Source organism: Pleuronectes platessa, chromosome 6, assembly GCF_947347685.1.
Source record: "Pleuronectes platessa chromosome 6, fPlePla1.1, whole genome shotgun sequence".
Classification (NCBI taxonomy): domain Eukaryota; kingdom Metazoa; phylum Chordata; class Actinopteri; order Pleuronectiformes; family Pleuronectidae; genus Pleuronectes; species Pleuronectes platessa.
The window spans coordinates 17341796-17355232 of NC_070631.1; the positions used below are offsets into that span (position 1 = coordinate 17341796).

Below are 13437 nucleotides of genomic sequence, written 5' to 3' on the forward strand. Positions count from 1 at the left end.
AGATAAAACAAAATGATACATTGATACAGTCTCTGTGTGTGTGTGTGTGTGTGTGTGTGGTTGTGCCTGAGTGAAACACATGTAGAGATGAAAGAGATTATATGGAGAGTATACTGCAGAAAGCAAATTCAACTCTTCTTTCATTTTGACTGTGCACACGCACACGCGCACACGCACACCCGCCAGCATCCGTACTTCTGTTAGTGGACATTTGGGCTTTAAACTTGGTGTAAATTACGCAGTCTCGAGTCAATTTTAATTTACTTTAATTGAATTGGATTTGGCTGAAACACTGTGTACCACTGGAAACACTTCCATAGCAACGAGGAGCATTGGTTCACAATCTCTGTGATGGTTACAATGATATGGATGATAATGACAAATTCTATTCATAAGATGAATGAATTTTACTTGCAGCACCACACTGTTGAGCTCTATGGACTGGCAGGTAAACATACATGTTGTGTAACTTAACAAAATAAAGGATGGGGCATTGAGGACATTTGGGAAATCAGCAGACTGGGTGTCAACAAAAAGAAATCTAATATTAGAATATGCATCTTTAAATAATATATTGTTTAATCATCACTTTACTTTCTCTTTACACTAAATTTGTATTTCTTAAACACCACCACTACTACTACTACTGCTACTACAGTACACACTTTTAAGGCCCAGCTAAAAATAAATAAACCCCCACACAATTATCTTTTCTTTCCCCATTTCATTAGTAAGTGCAAACTCTAAAATCAGGAGGGAATCAGTCATCTCCCCACAGGGCTAACAAGCTGGCAAACACTATCAAAGCCACAGCAGCACAGTCACTAAATCTTTGATACACTCAATACTGTCACTGTGGCTGGGCCAAACCACCGTCCACCACTGCCTCTCTGTCACCGTCACAAGATCGTAGTGAGGAATCCCTTTATCATGTAATCACAGTTAACGCTAACACACAAAACAAAAACATTAGAGACAGAAGTGCCTGGAGAGTTTTTAAGATATTTTGGTGACTGGGACTGAAACAAGAGAAGGGACAGAGACGAGAGAGGAGAAGTGAAGACGTGCGACTGAAAGAAAGGGAAGAGGCGACGAGATCGGGTGAAACACCACACGGACGGCAGCTGTTGTGAGACAGCGAGAATATCTGGTCTCTGTATGTTTGACCTGGACATGTCAAAGATGAGACAAAGAGTCACAGAGAATGACAGACTGTGGGTGGACGTCCCTCTCTCTCTAACCCAGACTGTGAGACAGAATCCATACAGCACATTACTCCAGAGCTTTCTCTGCACTTCTTTCCTTAGAAAACCACAAACGTGTGGTGTGGAAGTGTGAAACCTTAACATGGATGTAGTACGATTGTTACCTTGTTAACTATGTAGAAACTGTATATGTAAAAACACTGTGTATATATAAATGCAAATGTAAGAATTCATATTTTTTATATGTTATTAGTTTGAAGTTATATGTCTTTTTTAATAAACAGCTGTAATGCTGCATTGGACGCTAATGGGTTAGCTTTTTGTTACCTAACGCAGTGCAAAATAAACTGCAGGTTGTTATGGTTCTTAGGAAATGGCCGGCCAGTTTTATGCAGTGATCTTGACGTGGTTGATCCATATTCTCTCATAGCAGCTGCAGTCTGTAGCTCTTTTATAGTGATTGTTGGTCTCTGTCTTACTCTTTCCCTAGATTTCAAATGAATGCTTTCAGTGCTCACTGGGGTGTCCAACCTTAGAATTCACTTTGTACCATTTTTGTAATGTATGTATCTCTATTACTTCTGTACCTCATCCTCATAAAATTCTATATGTTTGTCATTCAACTGACAATATTATGATCAGCAATCAGCATAATTAACTTTGTCTATACTCTGATCAAATGTATTTATTGTCATATTTTACTTCACAGAACATAGACACTGAGGCCAACACTTCCATGGGGAAAACTGTGATGGGAGTGTATGTCATACACAAGGTGGGTGCGGAGCCTGAAGATGAGCCAGAGGACATTGGTGTCCTGATTGAGGGTGGGGAGGTCCTCAGTGGTTTGGGTAACATTGCAATTGCCTGTGCTCTGCTCTTTGGACTGATATACTGTCTGAACCTGAGCTACCCACCAGAGCTCAAATGCACTTTTGAAGTCCTGCAGAAGATTCTCCTAAACCTGGATGGGCAGAGGTTGTCGTCCAAGGCACAGTTCCTGAAGAACAAGCTTCTGCAGTGAATGAGCTTAAAGAAGACTGAAAGAAGCCTGGTATTTGTATATATATATATATGATTTCTTTCTTTGTTTGTTTTTAGGGCCCGAGCACTGACATGAAAGGTCAGGTGAGACCCTATTGAAATATACCCTATAATTATTATTATTATTATTATTATTCAGGCAAATTAATTTCCTTTTTGAGGGCTTTAAGATGCTCAAATTCTTACCAAAATTGGCAGAGTTAGAAAGTGGTGAAAATTTACGTATTCTGGAGGAATTTTCAATGGGCATCGCAAAATGTCTCAATGGTGCCCCCCGAGTGGGCTCATTGGTGGAATAGTAATGGTTCTCTTACTACAATGGAATGCTAAGTGTTTACGGTTTACAGACACTTGGAGACTTTATTTGATAGATTTATTCAAGTAAGAGTTGGGACAGCTTTATCAGGAAGCTAATGGTGGAAAATGGTACTCCTCAGGGCAGTGTCATTAGTCCACTATTGTTTTCCATTATGATTAATGATGTATTCTCTCAAGTTCAGGGTGATATTAGGCGGGCTCCTTTTATTCTGTCTTTGGTTCATTGGCAGGTGGCAACTAACATCAGAGTGCATTACCGCCACCTATTGGATCTACTAGCTGCATTTAAACCTTATAGAGCACTATAATGTTTAGAGAGCACTATAATGTTTAATCATAGGCAACATGCATGCACGTTGCCTATGATTATGGATTTTAACTTTTTACCTATAATGAAATCTAGTAGTAGCTGGTGGGAATGCATCTTAACATAGGTTGCAACAAAGAGGAAAAATAACACATTTCCACTTCAGCACACCATCAAACTTCATTGAAGAAGAAGAATTTCAGCACACTCTATCAACTTTGAACAATGAAAAAATTACTTCGAACCTTGAGAAATTTCTTCGGGCAATGCTTCTGTTATAGGTGAGCACAGTGCAACATATCTCACATACTTTGATCGTTTCATTTATACATTTAAGAGGACAGGAATTATCAGAAGAAAGCCTTCTCAAAACATTCACAAAGCAGTAGCTGGTCAATACTACGTGAGAATAAGGGCTATAAAACATATGTAGAAACAGAACAAAGATACAGACCACCAGATTTTTGTCTATTTTGAGGAAGATTATAACAATAGGGAGGTATGCACGGGAGAGTGAGAGATAGTAGAGGTTAGGAAGGAGGACTACAGGTGAGAGCTGATGAAGAGTTGGAGTTGATGATCATATTGAGATTTGATGAGGAGTAGCGGACACACTAGGCGTGTGAACAACACACAAACGACACACAGGTGATCTGCGGCTCAACCGCCGCCTGTGAGTCCAGAGAGTTAATAAGATCGACGGTGAACACTATTGGTGGAATAGTAATGGTTCTGTTACTACAGTGGAATGCTAAGTGTTTACGGTATACGGATACTTGGAGACTTTATTTGATAGGTTTATTCAAGTAAGAGTTGGGACAGCTTTATCAGGAAGCTAATGGTGGAAAATGGTACTCCTCAGGGCAGTGTCATTAGTCCACTATTGTTTTCCATTATGATTAATGATGTATTCTCTCAAGTTCAGGGTGATATTAGGCGGGCTCCTTTTATTCTGTCTTTGGTTCATTGGCAGGTGGCAACTAACATCAGAGTGCATTACCGCCACCTATTGGATCTACTAGCTGCATTTAAACCTTATAGAGCACTATAATGTTTAATCATAGGCAACATGCATGCACGTTGCCTATGATTATGGATTTTAACTTTTTACCTATAATGAAATCTAGTAGTAGCTGGTTGGAATGCATCTTAACATAGGTTGCAACAAAGAGGAAAAATAATACATTTCCACTTCAGCACACCATCAAACTTCATTGAAGAAGAGGAAGAATTTCAGCACACTCTATCAACTTTTAACAATGAAAAAATTACTTCGAACCTTGAGAAATTTCTTCGGGCAATGCTTCTCTTATAGGTGAGCACAGTGCAACATATCTCACAGACTTTGGTCGTTTCATTTATACATTTAAGAGGACAGGAATTATCAGAAGAAAGCCTTCTCAAAGCATTCACAAAGCAGTAGCTGGTCAATACTACGTGAGAATAAGGGCTATAAAACATATGCAGAAACAGAACAAAGATACAGACCACCAGATTTCTGTCTATTTTGAGGAAGATTATAACAATAGGGAGGTATGCACCGGAGAGTGAGAGATAGTAGAGGTTAGGAGGGAGGACTACAGGTGAGAGCTGATGAAGAGTTGGAGTTGATGATCAAATTGAGATTTGATGAGGAGAGAGGAATTTTTTCAGTGAGTCCAGTGAAATTGATTTCTGTGTTGAAAAACAATGCAGGTAAGAGACATCAGCAAGGCTAAGATTTCAGAGATGGGAATTGTTGATTGTATGTAGGAATTAAGAGCAGAGGGAGCGGCAGGATTGATGAGAGAAATACAATAAAAACAAGTTAAACTGGTGAGTGTAAGCGGCTTTTAGAGAAGAAGTAAGGGAGTGATTCGCGGGGGTCTCAAACCTGAAAGGTGGAACTTTAAAAGGTGCTCGGTGGTAGCTTGCAGGTAACTCAAGGGGAATGAGGAAAGACAGTGAGTGATTGAGTTTGAGAGGAAGTGCTCCCAAAGAATGTAACTATTGGCTTCTTATATGCTCTAGTGTTAGAGGTACAGCGCTGACCAGCTGCCTGGTGTGCGCTCTGTGCACACTACAATGGCCCGAGTGTAAAGACTGAGAGCTCCTGCCCCAGATAATGTACTGCACATGCTGCTCAATTTCGGCTTCCTCATTATTTTTAGAAGATAACCCGCAAAACGGCCGCCATCCAAACGTGCAATCTGTTGTAATGTACATGCAATTTGGCACTCTTTGTTTGGGATCTTAGTAGATCAGGCCCAGAGAGTATATTACCAAGCGAATAAGGTGCTAGAATTGTCAAAGATTTGGAATGGATCTCTTCCTAGAATAGAATGGTCAGAGTTCGTTGATGGTGGTGGAGAGCAAATTTGGATTTGGTCCACATGGAATGAACATGTACTCAGGGTATTCTCCAAATGTGGAAAAATAATATACGTGATGAGATGTCTAACAGGGTCAGAATGGGGAGAGAGCAGGTCGTCAATGAAAAAATATTTATGAAGGGCTCTTTATATTTGTGCTATGGTTGTATTGCTGATGGTTCAGCAGCTAAAACATTGTAAAAAGGTTGGAGAAAATGGAAGCTCAAGCTTTGAGACCCAATTGGGACTGCTTTCACTCCAAACACTGAAACTTGGGTCTGGTTTGAGTGAATTTGACTTTGTTCAAAGTAGAATAAGACTAATCAGTAGCTGTGTTTGTGTCTGTCAAGATCAAGCTCAGCTGAAAGAGAAAAAAAAGCAGACAAGAAGAGACAGAAAGGCTGCGTAAGAAAAGACAGTCCCTCAGCCGGCAAGACTCCCACTGAACCGCCAACCAGGAAGATACCTTTACGAGAAAGACTCTTTGGGAAACCGGTGGTAAGGATATATAAGAAGAAGTGGCAAGAAAGGATCCCCAAAGACAGTCCCATAACCACCAAGACTGCCACTGAAAAGCCAATCAGTGAGAAACCTTCAGAGGAACATCTCTTAAAGAAACCAGTGGTAAGGTTTCACGTTGAATAGATTTTAGAAGTTAATAAGATATGTATTCTATTATAATCGTGGACAATCAAAATGTATGACTTTTTTTTTACTCTACAGGAAAAAAAATCTGTTTCGAAAACAGATAAAAGAGAACAACGCTGCATCTCAAGGTAAGTGAAACCTCTCCCTGCAATCACTACCCTAAAAAAAAGAATGTCAGATATTTCTGTGCACGCTGTGTCTTACGTTAACATTTACGGGTTTACCTCAGTAAAATGTTTTATAAAAAGGTTAGCACGATGGAGTAAGTTCTTCATCACATTTTTCAGCAGGGTTGTATGGGCTGGTGGGGTTTTCTGTTTCCAATTAAAATGGTTGATTTATCCTTTTAAAAAGAGATTTTATCAACAGCCACAACTTTTTTCACAGTAGAATAAATATAATCAGTAGGTGTGTTTTTGTCTGTCAGCAGTGGTGACTCCACTGATATTCCAGCAACTGCAACAAGAGCAGCTAAAGGGAAAAAAAAGGTATATAAGAAGAAGCAGCAACTCCTGACTCTAAAAGACACTCCCTCAACCACCAAGACTGCAATTGCTCAGCCAATCAGGGAGATGCTATCAGAGGAACATCTCTTAAAGAAACCGGTGGTAAGGTTCCACGTTGAATAGATTTTAGAAGTCAATAAGATATGTATTCTTTTATAATCTTGGACAATCAAAATGTATGACTTTCCTTTTTACTCTACAGGGAAAAAAATCTGTTTTGAAAACAGTTAACAGAGAACAACGCTGCATCTCAAGGTAAGTCAAACCTCTCCCTGCAATCACTACCCTAAAAAAAAGAATGTCAGATATTTCTGTGCACGCTGTGTCTTACATTAACATTTACGGGTTTACCTCAGTAAAATGTTTTATAAAAAGGTTAGCACGATGGAGTAAGTTCTTCATCACATTTTTCAGCAGGGTTGTATGGGCTGGTGGGGTTTTCTGTTTCCAATTCCACATAAGCAGGCTCTGGCTCAGTGTGTCATAAAATGTATAAAATTGTGGATTTATCCTTTTACAAAGAGATTTTATCAACAGCCACAACTTTGTTCACAGTAGAATAAATATAATCAGTAGGTGTGTTTTTGTCTGTCAGCAGTGGTGACTCCACTGATATTCCAGCAACTTTAACAAGAGCAGCTGAAGAAAAGAAAAAGGGATATAAGAAGAAGCTACAAGACCGGATCCCAAAAGACAGTCCCTCAACCACCAAGACTGCAACTGAACAGCCAATCAGGGAGATACCTAAAGATGAACATCTCTTAAAGAAACCAGTGGTAAGGTTTCACGTTGAATAGATTTGAGAAGTTAATAAGATATATATTCTTTTATAATCGTGGACAATCAAAATGTATGACTTTTTTTATTACTTTACAGGAAAAAAAATCTGTTTCGAAAACAGATAAAAGAGAACAAAGCTGCATCTCAAGGTAAGTGAAACCTCTCCCTGCAATCACTACCCTAAAAAAAAGAATGTCAGATATTTCTGTGCAGGCTGTGTTTTACATTAACATTTACGGGTTTACCTCAGTAAAATGTTTTCTAAAAAGGTTAGCACGATGGAGTAAGTTCTTCATCACATTTTTCAGCAGGGTTGTATGGGCTGGTGGGGTTTTCTGTTTCCAATTAAAATGGTTGATTTATCCTTTTAAAAAGAGATTTTATCAACAGCCACAACTTTTTTCACAGTAGAATAAATATAATCAGTAGGTGTGTTTTTGTCTGTCAGCAGTGGTGACTCCACTGATATTCCAGCAACTGCAACAAGAGCAGCTAAAGGGAAAAAAAAGGTATATAAGAAGAAGCAGCAACTCCTGACTCTAAAAGACACTCCCTCAACCACCAAGACTGCAATTGCTCAGCCAATCAGGGAGATGCTATCAGAGGAACATCTCTTAAAGAAACCGGTGGTAAGTTTCCACGTTGAATAGATTTTAGAAGTCAATAAGATATGTATTCTTTTATAATCTTGGACAATCAAAATGTATGACTTTCCTTTTTACTCTACAGGGAAAAAAATCTGTTTTGAAAACAGTTAACAGAGAACAACGCTGCATCTCAAGGTAAGTCAAACCTCTCCCTGCAATCACTACCCTAAAAAAAAGAATGTCAGATATTTCTGTGCACGCTGTGTCTTACATTAACATTTACGGGTTTACCTCAGTAAAATGTTTTATAAAAAGGTTAGCACGATGGAGTAAGTTCTTCATCACATTTTTCAGCAGGGTTGTATGGGCTGGTGGGGTTTTCTGTTTCCAATTCCACATAAGCAGGCTCTGGCTCAGTGTGTCATAAAATGTATAAAATTGTGGATTTATCCTTTTACAAAGAGATTTTATCAACAGCCACAACTTTGTTCACAGTAGAATAAATATAATCAGTAGGTGTGTTTTTGTCTGTCAGCAGTGGTGACTCCACTGATATTCCAGCAACTTTAACAAGAGCAGCTGAAGAAAAGAAAAAGGGATATAAGAAGAAGCTACAAGACCGGATCCCAAAAGACAGTCCCTCAACCACCAAGACTGCAACTGAACAGCCAATCAGGGAGATACCTAAAGATGAACATCTCTTAAAGAAACCAGTGGTAAGGTTTCACGTTGAATAGATTTGAGAAGTTAATAAGATATATATTCTTTTATAATCGTGGACAATCAAAATGTATGACTTTTTTTATTACTTTACAGGAAAAAAAATCTGTTTCGAAAACAGATAAAAGAGAACAAAGCTGCATCTCAAGGTAAGTGAAACCTCTCCCTGCAATCACTACCCTAAAAAAAAGAATGTCAGATATTTCTGTGCAGGCTGTGTTTTACATTAACATTTACGGGTTTACCTCAGTAAAATGTTTTCTAAAAAGGTTAGCACGATGGAGTAAGTTCTTCATCACATTTTTCAGCAGGGTTGTATGGGCTGGTGGGGTTTTCTGTTTCCAATTCGACATAGTTAGGCTTTGTGCTCAGTGTGTCATAAAATGTATAAAATTATTGATTCATCCTTTTACAAAGAGATTTTATCAACAGCCACAACTTAGATTAAGAATACTCAGTAGGTGTGTTTGTGTCTGTCAGCAGTGGTGACTCCACTGATATTCCAGCAACTTTAACAAGAGCAGCTGAAGAAAAGAAAAAGGGATATAAGAAGAAGCTTCAAGACCGGATCCCAAAGGACAGTCCCTCAACCACCAAGACTGCAACTGAACAGGCAATCAGGGAGATACCTTCAGATCTCTTAAAGAAACCGGTGGTAAGGTCCACGTTAAATCCATTTGAGAAATCAATAAGATATGTATTCTTTTATAATCTTGGACAATTCAAATTTATGGAATTTGTTTTTACAGGAAACTAAAACTGTTTCGAAAACAGATGGAGAACCAAGCTCCATCTCAAGGTAAGTCAAACCTCTCCCTGCAATCACTACCCTAAAAAAAAAAAGAATGTCAGATATTACTTGTAGAGTTTAAAGATTATAAGGACTGAGCTTGATGAATGGTCTATAAACTCTTATTCTACCTACCTGGCTGATAGGAACTGGTATAATTGGCTGCATCTAACTTTTTTCTTTTCTATTCTCCTGACAAGTGTGAAAGATCACCAGCCTAAATATTCCATCACTGTGTCTCACAACAGTGAGTTAAATATCAGTGAAGGAGACCTGATCCCCTCCCCCACAACACATTACCTTGCACAAAAATACCTTGGCAACGGCGCGTATGGAATGGTCATCCAATGCAGGAATGTGACCACCGGAGAGACGGTGGCTCTAAAAATCATCGAAAGCCTGTGGGACATTGACTATGCACAAGTAGAGGAGGTCATCCTTCAAAACATGAAGAAGCTGAACTCAGACAGGTTCAACATCGTCAGATTGTACGAGTCCTTCTTCTACAAGGAACACTACTGTCTTGTGTTTGAGCTCCTGGATATGGATCTGCAGAAATTCAAACGGATCAGCCCGGGTCAACACCTTCAGCTGAAGCAGATTCGCCCCATTCTGCAGCAGGTTTGTTTTTTAAACTCAAGCTCTTACACTTACTGCTTTGTAGCGTGAAGGGTAAACTTGGTCGCTAAAAAGTGACTGTTACAGTTGTTGTTGATGAAATGAACTCTGTAGCTCATGATTATTATTATGCTTTTCATGATTTCAGCTAGCTACAGCCTTGGACTTTTTGAACAGCGCAGGGATCATTCATGCAGATTTGAAGCCAGATAACATCATGCTGGTGGATCATGTCAGGCAGCCACTGAAAGTTAAAGTTATTGACTTTGGCATATCCTTCGATGATCCTGAGGAAATGCTCGGTCAAAACGTCCAGACCTTGTGGTACAGGTAAGTAACTGACAGCATATCTGTATACCTGGGACAGCTGTGTTTGCTGTAAATAATTGGACAAGTCCTGTACACTGGCATGTCAGGTTTATATCTCAGAAACTGAATATGTTTATGTTTCTTATCCTAAGGGCTCCTGAGATTCTGTATCAAGATCATTTCAGCGGGAAAATCGACGTATGGTCTCTCGGCTGCATTGCTGCTGAGCTGTCGATGGGCAAACCGCTGTTCCGTTCCAAGGATGAGGATGATTTGGTCAGTATCTGCACTTAAAACACACCAATCACGTACAGTTCTGCCTTGATGTTTGTGTATTTTCAAATCCATTCAATTGATTATTATAGTGAAAGAGTTTCCAGTAGAAGTTCACTGATTTTTACTATTCTACTAATGAGACAAACTTCATTCATATGTCTCAGTAACAGAAGTGAACCTGATGTACATGATCAACAATGTAAACTTGAAGTTAAATAACTCTCACAATGTTGTGTTTTTTCCACAGATGGGGAAAATTGCAGTTGCACAAAGAGATCCACGGCATGAAGGAAACCTCCTACCCCATGCGTTCTGGCCAAGATCTTGGATGGAAGGCAGATTTATGGTATCAAACTATTTTACAACCATTTAGCTGGCTCCACTAGCTCACTAATTAAGGTGTCTTTTGTTCAGTCTGTGTTTCTTTCCCCTGTGCCATCCACTGCCTTTTGAGGAATCTATCTCAATGAAACAATTCTTAATTTCAGTCAATAGGTTAAATTCTAGTTTGAGATCACCAGCCTGGATGAATTTATAACAGCACAATGCCTTCATACTCCCAACACGAGGACATCTAACATGTTGATTCTCCTCATCTTGTTAAAGGGGGATCATCCTGTCTGGTTTCAAGACGTCCAAGCTGAATTTTGTGACCTGCAGTGCTTCATGGACCTAATGACTCAGATGCTGATGATGAGTCAGTATAAAAGAATTACCCCCGGCAGAATTCTCCAGCATCCATTCATCACCATGAGCCACCTTCAAGGCTCATACAAAAACAGCCTCTAGTAAGTCTGTGTTGTTGGACATGGGTGCAAAATATAAGAGATATAAGGTGATTACGGTGTTTGACTCAGCAGTTTCATTTGTCTTCCAGTTTGAAGTCATGCAAGGATCTGATGGACATCTGCCAGGATCAGAGCTCTGAGGATGGAGGACATTGAGACCAGGGGATCTTGCAAATGTCCCTGAACAAGGACTCCTCCAGCAGCACTGCCAGCCCAGCCAAGGAGGGCAGCAAAGTGAATGCAAAGTCTGGCAACAGGTAAGTGTTTGAAATATCTTTCTGTTGGATCATTTTATACTGAAGAAGAATAGTTCAACATTTTGGTAAATATTCAGTTTTTTTGCTCAGAGTTCAATGGAATGAATGATACAACTCTCATAACTATGGATCTGGAGCCAAGCGCATTTTAGAATTTGAGTTTTTAGAAATGTCCAATAACTGCTTTATGATCAAGAATTAAATTATTTTCTAATCCACATCTCAGACCAGAAGACTCCCAAGCCAAGGTCAGAAGGAAGTGAACGACTGGCAGCCAATGAAAGGTGCAAGTGGGAAAACAGGCCCAAACCAGTCCAAGAGGATGAGAGAGAGGCATGATCCCTCATCCAATGGCAACCCCTCAAGAAAGAAGAGACACATGGGCCCTGCTGGAATGAGAGACTCCCAAGCCAAAGTCAGAAGGAGGGAACGACTGGCAGCCATTCGAAAAGGTGCAAGTGGGCAAACGGGCCCAATCCGGCTCAAGAGGATAAGAGGGAGAGATGACAGTGTTGGACAAAACCGGTTCATGGCGAGGAGGATAGAACTTGCCCTTTAAAAATCAACAGTTTAAAAGAGGCTGATGAGCTAAAGACTAGAATGAGGAGACCGAAGATCTTAATTTGTGTTTTGTCTGCTCTTTTTAATTGATGTGTTATTTTTTAAATGTCCCCTTATTAACATATTCACAGCTTGATTGTAAATTAATACACATGAAATAAAGAAATTTGTCTGATGTGGGGATTTTCCACATTAAAAACTGCGGTATTATTGGATGAAACTCCAGCCAACTTAATAGAAGAGCTTGAGCTTGCTGAGAACCATACTACCCTTCCAAATGTTCAGTGTTTTATTTCAGTTTTCTTAAAAATATTTCTAATTTATTATATTATACTTAATTTGCTTTTAAATGTTCCCTTATTGTTCCTTCCTTATACCATAATTGCCATATTTACTTTGCGATTTCTCTTCGTCGAGTGTATCTTGACATTGGATCATGTCAAATCACTTACTTTCCTATAAAACAGTGAAGCTGAAAACCTCTAGAGTCATTTTCACACCCGTGGTTCTATTCTCTTGACCCAAAACGAGGGAAAAAAATGATCACATTAAGCCACCTGGTTTTGCCTTGCTTGGTTTTTTAATAATGAAAAATTGTACAGGCGAACATCCATTTTCACCATGTTAACACCAATCGCTTGACAATGTCAGCGATCTCATATGTTGAAGAACCATTACACAGAAGAGCTCGAGGAGTTCACCAAGGTGAAGGGAAAAAAGAACAAACTGTGGCAGAAAATTTAGGAAACTGCATTTAACCCAAGTAATGAATTCTGTAACTTATGGAGTCTATTGTTGTGTTATTTTTCATTTATGACTATCAAAGTAGATAATAAAGTTCTCTGGCATCATTCTGTGTATGCATTTGTTTAACCTGAGAAAGAAAACAAAACAATGACAGCTATAATTACTTCTATGCAGGATTAGTGGCATAGAGTCGTTAACAGAGCCTGAATCGATGTATCATTTTGTTTTATCTGGCACTGACTTGTTGGCATCAAGCATCCAGTTCCCTGTCACCATTATAGGTCAATTATGTAAGTATGTGTGTGTGTGTGTGTGTGTGAGTGTGTGTGTGCGCACATGAATCACTCGACTTCCAAATGGGGCCTGATCGAGAACTTCCACAGATTTATACAACTTCTCATCAATACCACTTCAGAAATTGAACTTGACAACACACGCAGTTAGGGTATCCACAAATTATAACCCCTAACCTCAACAATACAAAACCACTGCAAAGGAAACCACAAAGTGACAGCAAAGTGTTTGTCAAACTCACACTCAAGATTCAAACAAAACTATTCTTCTTAAATTTACACTTCGTCACTTTGAACAGAGTCATATGCATTGAACTACAAATAACATGAAG

At 39.2% G+C, this 13437-nt stretch overlaps 1 long non-coding RNA gene across 1 annotated transcript; it reads left to right on the plus strand.

Moving 5' to 3' along the window:
• The first annotated feature begins 10705 nt into the window (after positions 1-10705).
• LOC128443090 (uncharacterized) lies at positions 10706-11411 on the plus strand. Its single transcript, XR_008338936.1, has 3 exons — positions 10706-10805; positions 11066-11247; positions 11337-11411. It is a non-coding gene; the product is annotated as an uncharacterized LOC128443090 (long non-coding RNA).
• Positions 11412-13437: the final 2026 nt, after the last annotated feature.